A 19,083-nucleotide genomic window follows, 5' to 3' on the forward strand; every position below is an offset into this window, starting at 1 on the left:
TCTCTCTCTCTCTCTCTCTCTCTCTCTCTCTCTCTCTCATTTGAATTATCACGAAAACCATAATCTTTCCTATTCTCTCTCTCTCTCTCTCTCTCTCTCTCTCTCTCTCTCTCTCTCTCTCTCTCTCTCTCTCTCTCTCATTTGAATTATCACGAAAACCATAATCTTTCCTGTTCTGATTCTCTCTCTCTCATTTTCATTTAATACCTTGGGAAACCAACAACCATATTTGCACGAATTCTTTCGATCTCCTTCCTTGAATATATATATATATATATATATATATATATATATATATATATATATATATATATATATATATATATATATATATATAATTTATATACATATATATATATATATATATATATATATATATATATATAATTTATATACATATATATATATATATATATATATATATATATATATATATATATATATATATATATATATAATATTACAACTGCAGCAAAGGGACTAACTTGCTAATGTATTGGTTATGTGAAGGAAGTGGAACAGTTATCCATATATAAAGCACAAACAGTTAGACAGATTCACATTTTTATTTTTTATATGTGTGAGCTCCAGGTTTATCTACCTAAAAATTTCAGAAAGAAAATGCAGAGCAATATTATGTGCTTCATATAGTTTCAGCATCATGAACAATTACACAGTTTAAATATATCTGTCTCTGCGGACGGAGCGGAAATACCAACAATATAATCAATAATTATAAGAAGCGAAAAACCTGGTGAGATGTGTCTAGCATTTAAGCTGATCAGTGAATTTGCCAAATCAAATATCCAAATCTCACTGCAAGTATCTGAACCCTCTTACGACAGCAGAACGTAAAGCGATGCGAGAAGTCTCTTAAGGCTACAGCAGCATCACCTCCCTCCACGGCATCAGATGCGATACTGAGCCTCGTAGCTAGCGAGTATGTGGCCATAACTCAGAATTCCCAGTTTCATTTTTCTCTTAAGGGAAATGGATCGAGCTTTTGATTAAATACATAAGCGGTTGAATGACCCACAGCCGTACATACACACACATTTATATCCAATGCAGCAGTAGGGGCGCGTGCTTGAGAATATTATGAAATCCACAAATTTGAAAATGTAGAATAAACTACGAAAGTACTTGTTCAAAGTCCCGGTTTTCACCCACCTACTGACGTGGATTTTATGATATAACACACACACACACACACACACACACACACACACACACACACACATATATATATATATATATATATATATATATATATATATATATATATATACTGACAACGTGCGAAAGCTATATTGGCAATATTTGAAATATAGATAAATATACATATACAAAATTATACATTCGCCTATATACTGCTAAGCTTTATATATCCTTAAAATAAGTATCTTTTCTTTAATTTAGTGTATGTTGCTTAGAGAGAGTCCAGAGGTCCAAAACAGGTCTTCCATTCACTTTCAAGCCTTACCACATTTGGTAAAGGGTATTGGCTGCCATAAGGTGGACTTATTACAAACAATTTATTAATTCACCTTTTTATGATGTACAGTACGTTAATAATTATTAGCATTCAAAATATACATCAGCAAAAAATTACAAGTATTTAAAGGATACATAAATCCATAACATGTGGTATTTAAAATATGCAAGCTTCAATAATTATTGATATGTGATGATATATACAAGTGTTAATGATAACTGATATTTAGAATATACATGTATTAATCATTTGTGGCATATGAAAAATACATGTTAAGTATTTAAGCAAAAATTATTGAGATTCAAAATATATGTGTTAACGTTTTCTGGTATTTAAATTATATATACGTTAATGATTTTGGCATAAAAATATACAGATATATAATTAATAATCACTAGTATTTCATATATATATATATATATATATATATATATATATATATATATATATATATATAAATATATATATATATATATATATATATATATATATATATATATATATATATATGCATTAATAGTTACTGCTATTCCAAATATGCATGTGTTAATAATTACGGGTATTTAGATATGTACCGGCGGTTAAAATATACAAACTTTGATAATTACTTGGATTGCAAATATACGTGACAAAGGGATTCCAAATATACTAGCTAATAATTAATGGGATTCCAAATGTACGCATTAATAATTAATGGGATTCCAAATATACGAGTTAATAATGAATGGGATTCCAAATATGTGTGTTAATAACCAATGGGATTCCAAATGAACGCGTTAATAATTAATGGGATTCCAAATATACAAGTTAATAATTACTGATATCTAAAAATATACATACAGCAATGATCACTGAGATTTAAAATATCCTTTCATATCAACCTACTTTTATTACCACTCGATGGTAACACATCCTTCATGACCTTCTTATTTAATTTCAAGTAATCTGGGACATTGCACAGGTTCCTAAACAGGTAAGTTCTCACTACTAAATGATGAAATGTTTTCCCTTTGTCAGTACAAAGGATGTATTATTCTTTGGAAAGGAATCGACCTATAGTATATTAGTACCTAGTGTTATATGTATGTATGTGTGTATATGTGTATGTATATATATATATATATATATATATATATATATATATATATATATATATATATATATATATACAGTATACATCCATATATATAAATGTATATGTATCCACATACATGAATTTTATCACATCACCGTGACATCTTATATACAAACAATAAGCTACAAATGTCGTTTAATATCCAATTCGCGCTACTTCGGAAACATCACCGAAGGGGAATTATACGTAATAAATGATTTGGTCCCTAAGTGGATCGAACACCTGGCAATACCCGGCAATGACTTCCAGTCGATGTTCTACACCACAATTAGAATTAACATATTTAACCTGTTTTATATTCTTAAGACATTTTTATTGGTAGTAAGAGGTACTTCAGCAATTTACCGGTTAATATGCGATCTCATAATTTTAAATGAGTCAATCAGAAGCTAAAGTTCTCTACTGACTGAGTTGAAAACTTCGGTTGAAAATTATCATTGAGTCGGAAAATGATCACTAGTGGAATCATTAGACTCAGCAAAATGATATATAGAAATCACGTCTTAGAATGACCTCAGGGTAACTTGCTTTAGAGTAACAAAAAAATAAATTGATAATATAGTTTCATGTATAAATGAATAAAAAATGCGAAGTAGGCTCAATTCTTGAAATCACGTCACTTCAGTGTAAATAAAAAATTGAAACCCAATTACTGCTATGAAAAATTTTACTTAAATTTTGTTGCAATTAACCATTAATTGAATTGTATGATTTCATTCCCCGCCTCCCTTGCTGAATGCTAATTAGCTCGACTATATTCGTCAAATTTTGCACTCGAGTTTTTTTTTTTTTTTTTTTACAAGGCAGTCATGAGTGAAATTGTAAAGAGGAGGGTGAACGAATCGCTTGGTACAGCCTTCTCTCAGATATGTTCCAAGGCTAATCTCTCTCTCTCTCTCTCTCTTTCTCTTTCTCTTTCTCTCTCTCTCAATTAAAGCTAGAACGTTAACTTTTAACGGTTGCATAAAGAAATAATGTATCTTTATCTTTCAATTTGAGCTTTCCGATAAGACATTGCGATAACCTTTAAAAATCTCTAATTATTATTATTATTATTATTATTATTATTATTATTATTATTATTATTATTATTATTATTTAGACATAAAGATGAGGTCATGGTAATTTCACCCATTGGAGGGAGCAAACTCATGAACCACAATTCTTAGTTAGCCCACTGCAAACGAGATTTTTTATATATATATATATATATATATATATATATATATATATATATATATATATATATATACATATATATATATATATATATACATTATATATATATATATATATATATATATATATATATATATATATATATATATATATATATATATACATATATATCATATATGTATATATACATTATATATATATATATATATATATATATATATATATATATATTATATATGTATATAATATATATATATATATTATATATACATATACATATATATATATATATATATATATATATATATATATATATATATATATATAATATATATATATATATAACAATAAGTAATCAACACAGGAATTATTTTTTATTTAGCAAAAGTATTGACTTAAATACCAATGTCATTCTTCCCCTCGGCTGAAATCACGAATTTCTCGACATTTTCTTGCGTATACTTGAAGCCGGAATGGCTTTACGCCAACACTAGAGAATCATTAATAATTCTCGTGGCAGCTCTCTTTCTCATCCGGAATAATTCGTCTGCCACGAATCTCTGTCTCTGCATACAAAGGGCCAACATAACCTATGACCCAGAGCCTCGGGTGCGTGAGTCTCTTTGAGAGGAGACGTAATGTTCGTGAGATCTTGCTTTATATTATTCATGGTCAGAAATTAGTTCCTCGTTGGGTGAGTCGGTAGAGTTGTGGGCTAGCACTCGCTAGGCCCGAGTTCGAGTCTCTGGCCGGCTGATGAAGAATTAGAGGAATTTATTTCTGGTGATACGAATTCCTATCTTGCTATAATGCGGTTCGGATTCCACAATAAGCAGTAGGTCCCGTTGCTAAGTAACCAATTGGTTCTTAGCCACGTAAAATAAGTCTAATCCTTCGGGCCAGCCCTCTCAAGGAGAGCTGTTAATCAGCTCAGTGGTCTGGAAAACTAAGGTATACTTAGATGGTCCACCTAAGAAGAAGCTAAAGATATCTTGACAAACCAGGGAATCTTTTTAAAAGGAATGTATAAAAAAACATTGATTCATTAATACAAGGATTTGGTTAACTAAGATGATATCCTCGCAAGATGATAGTACCGTCAGTATACCTCATGTGGTGCACTATCGACATAATAAAGGGTGTTAGAAGCGTCCCTTAGGCCCCTAGCTGCGCCCACTTCTTAACCTTTTATTTTACTTTCATTTCCATTTCCTATCTGCAATCTACTGTCCAGCCTCTCTATCTATTAATTATTAATGCAGCTGTGGGGTTTTCTCCCAGTTCCAGCAATAGCTCCTTGTATTTATCTCCTTTATTTTCTGAATCTCTTTAACTTGCTCTCCAGCCACTCCAGGTCCCTTTCCACTATCTTAGGAGCTGAGTGGCCGAAAGTGCCTCACTGTCTGGCTTGAAAGCCTGAAATTCATCAATTCGGATCCAATCAAGATGACATCTTAGGATGATTTCTGCAAAAATATTTATTCAGAAACATCTACAACCAAATCAAACTAAAAACGAACGCGCCCTATCAGAAGGAAGAAAAAAAGAGAAAGAAAGGTCCCATTGTGGACCGACTGTTCCTAACAGTCATCCTGGTTATTTCGTCTTAACAGAAATGATTACCTGAAATCAGACATCAACAACGCACGACAAAAGTCAGTTGAAGGGTTGGTTGGCGGTTGGTTCAGATTATGCTGGTTTATGCCAGCCAAGACCCTTGACTGTAGCTGGCCCGTAGGTTTGGATTGTGATGATCGTGGTGATGACGATGATGTTTATGATGATGATGAAGCATGGACCACTTTGATAGAAACTGTAGAACCAAAATGCCAGTGCTGTTTATGGTTGAGTATATTATTATTATTATTATTATTATTATTAAACCAGTCTACTGAGTTAACAATCTTCTCTCATGAGAATCAAAAGCATTTATTGTTTAAAAACACATCAGGTCTAATCTAATGAGCTGCTATTTAAAAGCTTTTATAACTGGAGAAAGAGGAAACGGTGAAGACTGCCATAGTTTTTTCAAATAAATATCAAGATTTAATGCACTCTGTTGAAAATTGGACGACCACACAAAACAGGATTAGCCAAAGAAGTCTCACAGCGCACGCAGAACGATTAAAGCAAGCAAAATATATAATTTTATTTCCTTAACGCTCACTGCTTGCATACATATTTCAGGTATCCATGTTCTTCTGATCTTGTTTATTTCAGAGTATTAAAAAATACGTTTTTTATCTAATTAAATCTTTACTTCCACTTTCCTCTTTACGTCTTGCTTGTATATGATAATTGCTGTTTTTCATGTTAACTTACTGTTTCTGTAAAAAGTTCATCCTACTTTCGAATGAAAGATCTAAAACTTTCGAGTTGTGGTTTAGGTACGAAAACAAATTAAATGAACCCAAATTTTCAGCAGTAAGGCAAAACATTAATATTACCACAAAATTAAATCAGGTCGAAAATATAGTAAGATTAGTTGATATGATTTCCCGCTAAGCTAGATTTATTTTGCGGAAAAACCGAGAAATGTCCCAAAGCAAAATGTTAAAAGGAGTAAAATTTATCTTTGTTTTGCTGTAATATTTTCTGGGCAATCAAGTAATTCGGCTCAACATAACATGATCCTTTTCATGGTAACGGAGAACCCTTTTAGATTCCAAGAAAATTGTGAAAATATTTGAAATAAATTGCGGCTGTACCTCAGAGAAAGATTAAGTAATGGAAGAATTCTCAGAAAAAAGATCCCTTTTAGGTTTAGACAAACTAACCTTTACAAAGTTCGTTCATATTCAAGTCGGTGCAGCAGCCGTTGGGGAGGGCAACAGCATAGCCTCTTCTAGTTCGGCCTCGACGGAAGTAAGAAAACCGAAGAATGGAGAGACTTCCCAATGCAAGTGTAAGGAATGAAAAAGCCACAAGGGCTCAGTCTGAGAATTACCGTTTAGAAAAGACTTTATTACTATCGATATCTCTCGCCAGTCCATCCACTGAAAATACTGCTTAATACTCCGCTTCTGTTTGGATGCTAATTGAACGCCAGTGATAAATTCTGAACAGTTGAGGCAAAATAATCCCTCACTGAATCCACGCGTTTCGTCATATTCATAGTTTAGACGATTATTGCTCAGGAGGTTTCCTCTACTGGCATTGTGCAAGACATTAATATTCATTTATTGGATTTGCAATGTGCAAAGAGAATTCTGCAAGTAGCGTTCTCAGTTTTGCATCAGAGCTTGCCTTCAGCTGTTCATGATTTTCATTTTAGTCTCTGGTTATGAACGCGAATTACTCAGAAAATAAACAGGTAGACAATTAAATCTGAAGTTACTGAGTGCCAATGTTATTGCTTACCAATTGTGTATACATACATATATTATTATATATACATACAATATATATTATTTATATATATATATATATATATATATATATATATATATATATATATATATATATATATATATATATATATATATATATATATATATATATATATATATATATATATATATATATATATATATATGAGCAAAGTTACAGCCACGAAAGAGAGCTGAAACACTGGAGATGCTAAGTACTTTTGTCTTATTACCAAGACATGGCTGTAACTTTGCTCGTATAATCATCACTTTTTAATTTTTCGTGATTTAAAATCAAACATTTATATATATATATATATATATATATATATATATATATATATATATATATATATATATGAAAAGCTCATACGTCACAGATATTTTATGAATTAACGATACACAGTAGATTTTTATTAATAAGTGTGGCTAAAGGCATTATGAAGGGGCATTGAGAGAATGCTTAGCTGCTGTCTGGCACGCATCCTGATTAGGAAAACTGTGTGCATATCAAATGCGTCAGATATGCTTGAGACGTGAGAACATCCCTGCCTAGCGACAAGGCTTTGTGAGTTTGTTTGCAGAAAATGTCCAGGTTCTGGAGAATTCATTCATATATGTGCTTTTTTGGGGCGGAGCCTCAGGGTGTGAAGATATTAGTTATCAAACAAATTGTCATTTGAAGATTAACACCGAATATTGTAAAGCCTTCAGGGACGGCTCTGGTTGTTCGAGACCTGTCGATTAAGACTGAACATTGTTGTTTGGATGTAGGAAACATTTCAGATTTCGCAAACTGTACATTGTTCCTCTCATTTAACATATATCTCACCTGAATTTGGCATTTTCTACAGTGTGTGTGTACTTTATAAGTAACATGGGAGGAATTCCATATCTTTATTTTTATACATTTGTTTAACAAAGGTTTTATTTGATTTCTTCAGATGTTTCGCTGAGGAAGAGGTTAAGATGTTCTCATTGGGAATATACTGGATTTTGACTTATTTTGACCTCTTGTGGGGAAATTATTTAGAGAGAATAATTAATTGAATATAGCGGACCTTAATATGTTTGATCATTTGGTGAGCATTTGTATTCCATTTTATTTCATCTCTTGTTTCTAGCAATCCAGTTATGTTAGATTTTTGTCAAATAAATCATTTTGGGTAATGCTTGTTTCGCACTAGACCTGAGAGAGAGAGAGAGAGAGAATGCGTCTGTATATGTAAAAATGTACGTTGCCAGTAGCCACTTTGATGCGGTCAATATCAAGCTACCAATAAATGGGACTTCTTTACTGTTAGCAAAAAGGTAAGCAGTGGGATTTACTCTTTGTTGGGTATCATATATATATATATATATATATATATATATATATATATATATATATATATATATATATATATATATATATATATATATATATATATATATATATATATATATATATATATATATATATATATATATATATATATATATATATATATATATATATATATTATATATATATGCATACAGATACACATGTATACGTGTATATACATATATAATATATATATGTTATATATACTGTATATATATACATATAATATATATATATATATATATATATATATATATATATATATATATATATATATATATACTGTATATATATTATATATACATATGTATATACTGTATATATGACAGATGGAAAGGTAGGTACTAAACCAATACATGAAATAGTGTGGTAAAAATCACAGCCTAAGCGTATTTATGGTCACATTACACGATATTTATTGTGCTCAGACGTCGTTATGGCGACACTTATAAATAAATGGTCTCTCTCTCTCTCTCTCTCTCTCTCTCTCTCTCTCTCTCTCTCTTTGCACCCCGCGCCCTGCCCTCGTGAAAACTAAGTTCCGGTACCTTTGCTGTCAAATAGCATGGATAACTTGAGCTATTGAAAAACAGAACCAGTAAAATTCAGTATTAAATAACTTCCATAAGACTTTTTTTATTATATTTGTTAAGACGTTTTTTCCTTAAAAAGTTATGTTACGTTGAAATTCTGTTGGCTATTAATTGTTTAATATATTATTTACTATGTTTTTTATTTATATATGTACTTTTTTATTTATCTGTCTATCTATCTCTCTGTTTACATATTTATTTATCTACTTATATACTTACTTGACATTTATTTATCTATCTACCTCTCTGTTTGTTTACTTACTTATTTATTCATTTAGCGCATATTTCGGTAGAACTGTTACTTAAATATATGCCATATACCAGACCATTCTTTATCAAGACTGCCGCAGAAAGACAAAACAAACACTAACAAAAAACGTAGTTGCAAAAACAAATGTATTAGGCTAATAAACAAAATGACAAAGACATGCAGGCAGAATTATACATTCGAAAAATAGTCTTCGCGTTTGTAACAAAATGAAGCAAAAAAATTATAATTACATTAACAAGTAACAAAAACAATGCGAAGCATATATCAGTTTAGGCAAGAATAGCGAAACAAAGAACAAAAGGAGAAAAACGACAGAGAGAGAGAGAGAGAGAGAGAGAGAGAGAGAGAGAGAGAGAGAGAGAGAGAGAGAGAGAGAGATTTCTGAGGTCGTGTATCTTACAAGGACGACCCTAAGGGATCATTGTATGGGATCCAGAGGGCTCTCTTTTATTTTTCTTTTCTTTTTGAAATAGGCAAAGGGGAATATCTTTTGGATAGCTTATAAGATGATAAATAGATTCAACACTCATACACTGAAAGATACGCCCACCAACTCTGTAGGGAAAGATATATGGAAAATGAAAAATAATATTTAAGAAAAAATCGTCAGTCATTTCTCAAAGTTCATAATTAAGCTAGCGACTAATAAATCGAAATTCAGTAGGCAGAGCATATTCTTAATTTGGTTTACGAAAGTATATCGATGTAATGTTCCTCGAACCATAAGCGAACACTATTCACGTAATTAATCACATTCGTAAATTAGCTCCAGCAACCTGGCCTTTCTGGCTTTTTCTATATTTTACAATTCTTGCTTTCTATTCATTTTCCTTAAAGTATATATTTTCGAATTTGTAAATTATATCGATAACTTTTATTCATTACACTCACGTCTGAAACACTTCATTTGTTTCTACGCTATAATATCCCCTAGTTTAGACTGGTATTTACTGATTCATATCATTTATAGTTCCTCGTTGGATGGGTCGATATCGTTCTCGGCTAGCACTTTGCTGGGCCTGCGTTCGATTCTCCGGCCGGCCAATGAAGATTTAGAGGAATTTATTTCTGGTGATAGAAATGCATTTCTCGCTATAATGTGGTTCGGATTCCACAATAAGCTGTAGGTCCCTTTGCTAGGTAACCAATTGGTTCTTAGCCACGTAAAATAAGTCTAATCCTTCGGGCCAGCCCTAGGAGAGCTGTTAATCAGCTCAGTGGTCTGGTTAAACTAAGCTATACTTAACTTCACATCATATATGAAAAGACTGTCAACAAAATTTATTGGCGTAAAGGTCACCTTAGTTTTACCAGACCACTGAGCTGATTAACAGCTCTCTTAGGGCTGGCCCGAAGGATTAGACTTATTTTACGCGGCTAAGAACCAACTGGTTACTTAGCAACGGGACCTACAGCTTATTGTGGAATCAGAACCACATTATAGGGAGAAATGAATTTCTATCACCAGAAATAGATTCCTCTAATTCTTCATTAGCCGGCCGGAGACTCGAACTCAGGCCTAGCGAGTGATAGCCCACAACTCTATCGACTTGCCCAACGAGGAACTGGCCCGTTTGAAAGATTCATGACACATTATTAGTACATTATCGTTATTTTCATAACGACGATAATGTTGCTGATGGTGATCGTGATGATAATGTTATTACTAATGTACCCATACTGCCTTCTATGTCAGTAATATGAGAAAGGGGAGAGACAGCAATTTCGATCCTATGACGCAATTTACTTTCGGTCAGCTTGTACAGGGGCCAGCGGCGATATACTGGACGCAAGTTGAATGACAGTGAGTCTAAACGTAGAGTTTATTACCCATTGGCCATCATTGTTACATGAAGAAAAAATAACAAAGTATTATTATTATTATTATTATTATTATTATTATTATTATCAAAAATGCATAAACTCTGGTGGGAAAAATATTTAAGCACTTGTGGATGTGGAACTAAGTATTTGTCCTGATACGTTATGATTACGATTATGATTATGATTATGATTATCGACATGAAAGTCATGGAGTCTTCAAGTCCGTATATTTTACATAACCTCCATTATTACCAAAGGGCACCCAAACCAAATATTGCATTTTCATTAAGAAAACTTCCCATTTTATCAGAATGGAAACAATGAACGTATGTAAACGGTTGCACGTATCCAGAATTTGGCAAATGGCACGAGGAACAAACAATGATTGATAGTAATATTAATATTATATTACTCTTAATATGGCTCAACCGAAAATTATTTCCCACGCTGTCTGACAAGAGCCGTTTGAGCAAGCAGTGCAATAATCACATATTCGATCAATAACCAAATTCCCGCCAGTCTTATGTAACTTTAACACGATTATCTATCTTACCTATACACCAAACTTATTATCACCTTAAATCCCTCTTACGTAACTTTCCTAATTAGGATCCTGTTGAGTCTAAAGTTACTACGTTCTCGAAGCTTCCATCGATTATCACAAGGGGTTTTATCCTAAGTCCTGATCTTTTTAGGACTGCTGGGTTCCTTGATTATTGTTGTCGATGCTTCTAAGTGGTTTAGGTAGAGCTTTAGGTTAAAATTAGGTAAATTTTACATTAGGAAGTCTTGAGAATATTGTGTAACATCTTACAAAGTTTTATTACTATCACATACAGTATACTAAGATGCTGAAGGTTTGAGAAATTTATGTCAAATGGTTCTAAGTACTTTTTAAAACCATTTTATTCAGCTGCCGAATATTCTGGTTATGAACTGATTTACAAATCTTGGGATGTTGTTTTTGAGGGAAAATAGATCAATCTGACCATTTAGATGAAATTAAATAACTAAATTACACTAAAAATGTCTCAGTAGTTTGATGAACGTTTAAATTCTAAGTATATCGCTGAAAAATCTGACCCGTATTCATACAGTGGTTTGGGTCATGGAAATTCTAACCAACACATTCTCTCTCTCTCTCTCTCTCTCTCTCTCTCTCTCGGCCGAAAATTTTTCAGCCTCAATCAATTTGTAATTGGTCATTAGCTGCGGTAATAACTACACACTAAATCTTGTTAACTTGAGGGAATTCTCGGTAAAATCGATTATATAACCGGGCCTAAAATATCAGCTGATTGGATGAGTACGCGTAGCAGCAGCAAGCCACGTCTAAAATATTACCATGAAATTATCCTGGCTTCCAATGGAAGCTCTTTAATCTTTGCTCTGATTGACCCTTTTATTTATGAGTTTCTTTGCTGTAATGAACAAGCAGGGATCCAGTCAGCGCCCTAATCTCTTAATTGCAGACACAGGAATCAATTAAAGAAGAATTTTTAATCTGTGTTCCTCTTTATTATCAAAAAATCTGGGATCATGAGTTTTATTTTCAACATTTCTTCCCAAGAAGTCAGTTCAATATTTGTTGTTTTTTCTTTGCATCTCAGAAACTGTATGCAGTTATTGTTAACGAAAAATCCACACTCACAAACCATAAGTTCTTTAACACCATGTTTGGCCGCTTATGCTTTACAATTTTTTTTTTTTTTTTGTCTATGGTCGATACAAGGAGAAATAGATTCTTAGGAAAGGTTTGTACAAATTCCTGGTGTATCCACAGTGACAATGGAGTAGTAGTAGTAATAGCAGTAGTAAGCAGTAGTAGTAGTAATAACTGATACAACAAACTTCCCTTATCTGAGTGGATAATGTTGATCTGATAAATCACAGACGATAGTTTCAAATCCCTTATGAGGAGGTTTGTCTCATAAACAACAACAGTAGCAGCAACAACAACATCAATAATAATAATAATAATATTAATAATAATAATAATAATAATAATAATAATAATAAGAAGAAGAAGAAGAAGAAGAAGAAGAAGAAGAAGAAGAAGAAGAAGAAGAAGAAGAAGAAGAAGAAGAAGAAGAAGAAGAAGAAGAATGTGGACGAAAGCAAAGCCTCTCCTATGAGGAACATGTAGTTTGATGATAATAACAGAATGCATAAATATCGCAAAATATACGCACAGAAAACTTCATTTTCAGTAAGTGAATTTGGACAAAAGAAATTTTATCTCTATGCTGAGAATGCTTTAAACGATAATGTAAATATCGATACGAACATTCTTTTATGTCCTTTTACAATGAGAAGGAGTGAGTGGTTCCTCAAATTTATTTGCTGAAATCATTATGTCAGCCTTGAACTGGTTCGCGAGAGTTATGCCTTTGTCATTTCACAAAGAAACTATTGAATGAAAGATTCAGTGGCAGAATGTGTCAATATTCCCAGAACTTTGTCAGATTTCAAGTCCTGGTAAATTCATGAGGTGAATTTGCATTTTTATTCGTGGTATTCTATAAGCTGTACGGTATAAAGGCCGTACTGTGAGGACCTTGAGTTTACAAGACGGACAGTCATAATCATTCGATTGTGCTTAGACGATGAAGTTGCACACACACCATTGGCAATTAAATCTCCCTCATTAAGGGTACAGTTTCTATAAATTGCTCAGTGTGTCAACTTTATCATTACCCTGTAAGAATTTCTAGAATCCATTCCTGTCTGTAGTCTCAATATTTTTCCAGACTGCCCCAAATATATCTGGTATCGTTGATGGGAATCATCGTTCGATGAATGCATTTCATATTTCATAACTCCATTGTTCTCTGAGTCCAACTTGGATATCACTATTCAGTGAATTATTCTTTTTCCAGTCAACCGTGCTTTCAAAGGCTGAATGACATTCCTAGGAAATGTATCGTATTGAAAATGCATTTGTATTGAGAGTCTCTTACGCAGTGGTTTTTGTCGCATATAAGATAAGATGTAACATATTCATAATGCGTATTCATATACAGACCACATTATCAGGATTATTGATGACAGTCTTTCTTTAAATAAAACACTGCAGTTATGACCGATGTGCATTTTATGTCACGCCTAATAAAGTGATGCAGTCCTTCTATTTTATGTTCCAAATTATTCCTTCTTATATGGAGTATTCAGTTGGGCCATAATGATTACTGCCGCCATTCTTAACCTGCCATTTATATTCTAATATTCTTTTATCCAGTTGCAAGACGTCTTTGTTTTCAACCGGAAATGACCATTAGATAGGAACCAATCTTCTGTAACAATATGAAAATATTTAAGGTAATATATATATTACCATACACATATGTGAATCCGACACCAGATGTTTGTAAAGCTAATCAAGTGTATCAGGTAATAAATTTTTGTATAGAGATCTCAGCTGGAAACAATAAGCTGGTAATTTATAGCTCATGTTTTTCTACTTGCACTTTATATATATATATATATATATATATATATATATATATATATATATATATATATATATATATATATATATATATATATATATATATATATATATATATATATATAATATATATATATATATATATATATATATATATATATATGTATCTATAAACAAGTGAGAGATCAAAAATATAAGCCTAGATTTACTAACTTTTTATTTGTTTTGATTCTATACGAAAAGCTCATAAATATGCATTACATAATCACATAATTAGTTTTACAAACTTGTGGTTTCGGACAAAAAAAGATCAAGAAATTTTCTAAACATATTTACCGATTACATCACTAAATTGCTAATTTACACACGTGATTCCTGTTGTTGAAAACTGTGGGACCTAATCATAAAATGGCTCATTAGTTTAATTGCATGCGTTTCTTGCATAAATTTGCACTGAATTCACTTTGCATAAAATTAGAGGAAGTTAATGTTTTGCTCTGTAACCACATGGGGAAGAGAGGAAGAGAGAGAGAAGGAGAGAAAGCGTGTTTTCTTAACTGATAATACAATGCAAAGCCTGTGGAAAACGCAACACCGTCCAAAGGTCAAAAAGAGAGAGAGAGAGAGAGAGAGAGAGAGAGAGAGAGAGAGAGAGAGAGAGAGACCCCTAATGTTAAAGAAAAGATCCATTTTCTTTTGCATATTATGAGATGGGCAAAAGAAGACGTGTATGTGGAAGAATCAACTGTCTGAGGATTAATAGTACGAAATACGACCCGATTTTGAAATAAAACACGTCAGAACTCCTTGTCTACAAATAATAATAATAATAATAATAATAATAATAATAATAATAATAATAATAATAATAATAATAATAAATTAAAATGTTGACATAACTGTTGGAGGGCACTATCTTAATGAGAGCTGTACCCCGCCTTTTACAAAAATACTTTTATTAACACTTCTCATCAAAATATTACTCTAGTTGTCAGTATAGATAACCGGCAAGCAAATTCTCTATAACTGTCTGTTTATATCTATTGTGAGCTAGCATCATTTGAGAGAATATTCATATGCACAGGCTAAGATGCTTCATTGACATAGTACGTATTGGCAACTACTGATTATGATAAACTGGACTAACTTTCATCCATGTTTTTTTTTTTTTTAAATAAAATTGATCATCTAATATTTCACACACAGTCGTCAGTTTTGTCTGATTTAGGAATCCATACTGATACATAAAACAAAAGACGCATGCTGATGCATTATCATACATATAACTTCCGATGCATTTCAAAACACTAGTTCAGTTTTTTCTTTAAATTGCTCAGTCTGATTACAGACTAAAAAAACATATTTCATTTTGGAATCCCAATTAAAAACTTGAATGATGAAGACACTAAAGGTGCATACACACTGCGCTGATGTTTCGTGTTAACACGCCGCGACATATCAGACCAGTGTGAACTTCATTATGAGAACGCCTGTTCCAGATTTTTTGCTAACACGTGTTAACACGTCATATGGCGTGTTAACACGAAACATCAGCGCAGTGTGTATGCACCTTAACACCATTTTCAGCCTACATGAAAATATCACCTAACTTTCCTCTCACCAGATTTCCCTGGGATGTGCATTTCAGAAACCAGCCTGACCAAGCACCTAAATTTTACGACGAACGATATTGATCCTTCATGCTCAGCAATTTGAGAAGCACTGTCATTCAGAAACAAGAAGAAGAAGAAGAAGAAGAAGAAATCAGAGTAACTGAGTCAGCTGTTCCTTTTTCTTCGTAGACATTCATCTTCAAGGCTATCGTAAGTTAGGCGTCTAAAGAGAGAGAGAGAGAGAGAGAGAGAGAGAGAGAGAGAGAGAGAGAGCAATAAGAAAAAATTGGCAATTTCGAAATTGGCAACCAATTCTGACAATGGCAACTAATTTTTTGCTTGCGACTATACAGAGAGAGAGAGAGAGAGAGAGAGAGAGAGAGAGAGAGAGAGAGAGAGAGAGAGAGGTAAACAACTGACAATTTCGGAATTGTGTCTATATATATATTTATATATACACTATATATATATACATATATAATCTAATTCACAAAAATAGATAGACAGATAGAAGACAGAAAAATATATATAGATATATATACAGATATAGATATATCCTGCCACATCAAAGCGAACTTTATTTTCTTACGTGTGCATACCTTCAACTCGTATATTCCCTGTGATAGGCGTATCGCCTTTAACAGGACCTGGTGCTCCCTTTTCCGAAGTGTCATGTTTTTATTTCGATATTTTTCCCAGCTCTCGAAGCACGGGTGTGCAAAACAACCTACAGCCTTTTTATTACATTTTCTTTGACTCCTATTTTTGTGGGACGGGCTGATGTCCTATGGGCCGAGGGGGAGATGCTGCTATGGAGAAAAGGGCCAGTGTTTTCAGTAAGTTTTTTGGACACCGGATTTCTGTTGCTTTTGCATTGGATGTAGAAAGTAGAGAGAGAGAGAGAGAGAGAGAGAGAGAGAGAGAGAGAGAGAGAGAGAGAGAGAGAGAGAGAGAGCGTGATTTTGCACTTTATTTTTCTCAAGTTTGAAGACATACCTAACATAGTCAATAATAACAGGACTTAGACGAGGCATTCCAGAGAATTAATAATCACAATCATTATTATTTCATTATATTGCTTACCCCACTCCTTTTTTCTTGAGCTAACAAATGCTGGCACTGGGTGGACTGGTGGGCAGTAGACCATCAAAAGCGAACCAGACCCTGTTGCATTCAGTAACAGAACTCGAACTGCACCTTCCAATCACTTTACCCCTAACATTACTTTGTAGGGTTCCACATGGACCTACATGATCGTCCATCCTACCTGGCCACCCAAACTCAAACATGCACGCCAGGCACAATTGTGTATGAAACACAGCTGACGGCATGCACTCTTTTTAATGTCTACTATTGTCCATAATCATGTCACACCAAATGTATCATTCCTACTGGAAGCAATACAATGTCAGCTTTCCAGCTATATTTACCAGAACTCTGTCTGCAACTTGTATATAGAATTATGTACCATTTTCCAGTCTCAAACAAACACAGCTGAATGTATGTTAATCTTTATTTTGTTTGCCTCATGTCAGGCACTACATATCAGCTTGTAAGACCTCTTGACTTGTCTGTTTGTTGTTTTGAATAAATTAGTAAGTTTGTAGATGCAGCCTCTTGCTCACGCCTTCGTTACACTGGTGACCACAGAGATGACCAGCCCAGCCAGCCCAATGATGCCAGCCTCTCCAGCGACACCACTGCCGCTGCCTCCATACATCTGCCCCCATTCACGCCCCACAACGCAAAACCTTGGTTCTTTGGGCGGAGACAATCTTCCAATTAAAGAAAATTACCTCCTCAGCACGCAAAGCAGATGCCATCCTCGAATTCCTGCCAGACGACGCTTTCAAGCAAGTCACATGATGGCTCGCAGAACTTCAAATCCCTGTCACCAACAAATTGCTGAAGGATCAACGGAAGTCATCCTTCAGCATACCACCCGCACTAAGAGCCAAGAAATTCCTGGTCAATGTCAGGGCAGCCAAATGAAACAAGCGGCCGTTGCACATCTACAAACAATTACAGCAGCTGATAACGCAACCGCCGCAGACAGCCAACCTGAGTCAACCCTGGACCTTGTGAGAGAGGTCCTCCTCACAAACTGCCCCACCAAACAGTGGTGGCCGTGCCCATCACCTCCACCACGCCCATCAAAGAATTACTAAAATTAGTCAACACAGTGTACATGGTTCACACCCTAGCCACCCCTAGCAGCAGCAGCACGACGGTCCCAGCAGTCAACCGACATGGAATCTGACAGCGACCCAAAGGGAACAGCCACCCCCATCCACAAACAGAGCTTCCCCAAACAATTCATCAAGGGGAAGACCAGAAAGAAGAAAGGCGAACCACCAGAGGGAATGTGCTTCTTCCATATGAGATTTGGAAAAAAGGCCTGCAAATGTGACAAAGGCTTCCCGATTTTCAAAAAACATGCAAGATTGTCACATCTGCGACCCAAACAACTAAACGTCATCAATTAGTAGACCAGTTGCCTAGTAAGAGAAGCTGCGCCTGCTTACCGCTGCCTTTTTTCCAGGTATGAATGCAAAGGTTCAACATGCTTCTCCATAAAGGACGGGAGGTCGGACACAGAATTCCTCGTCAACACCGGGGCACGCAAATCATTTGTGCCAGCCAGCCCACACAAACGACTCAACCCCACCCAATCCCCTAACATCCACGTATCCACCACTAGCAGAACACCACTCAAGGCGTACAGGAAGCGGACAATGACACTGTCATTCAGCGGGAATGACTATAGCTGGACGTTCATCACAGCAGATAT

Source organism: Macrobrachium rosenbergii, chromosome 9 (assembly GCF_040412425.1).
Source record: "Macrobrachium rosenbergii isolate ZJJX-2024 chromosome 9, ASM4041242v1, whole genome shotgun sequence".
Lineage (NCBI taxonomy): Eukaryota > Metazoa > Arthropoda > Malacostraca > Decapoda > Palaemonidae > Macrobrachium > Macrobrachium rosenbergii.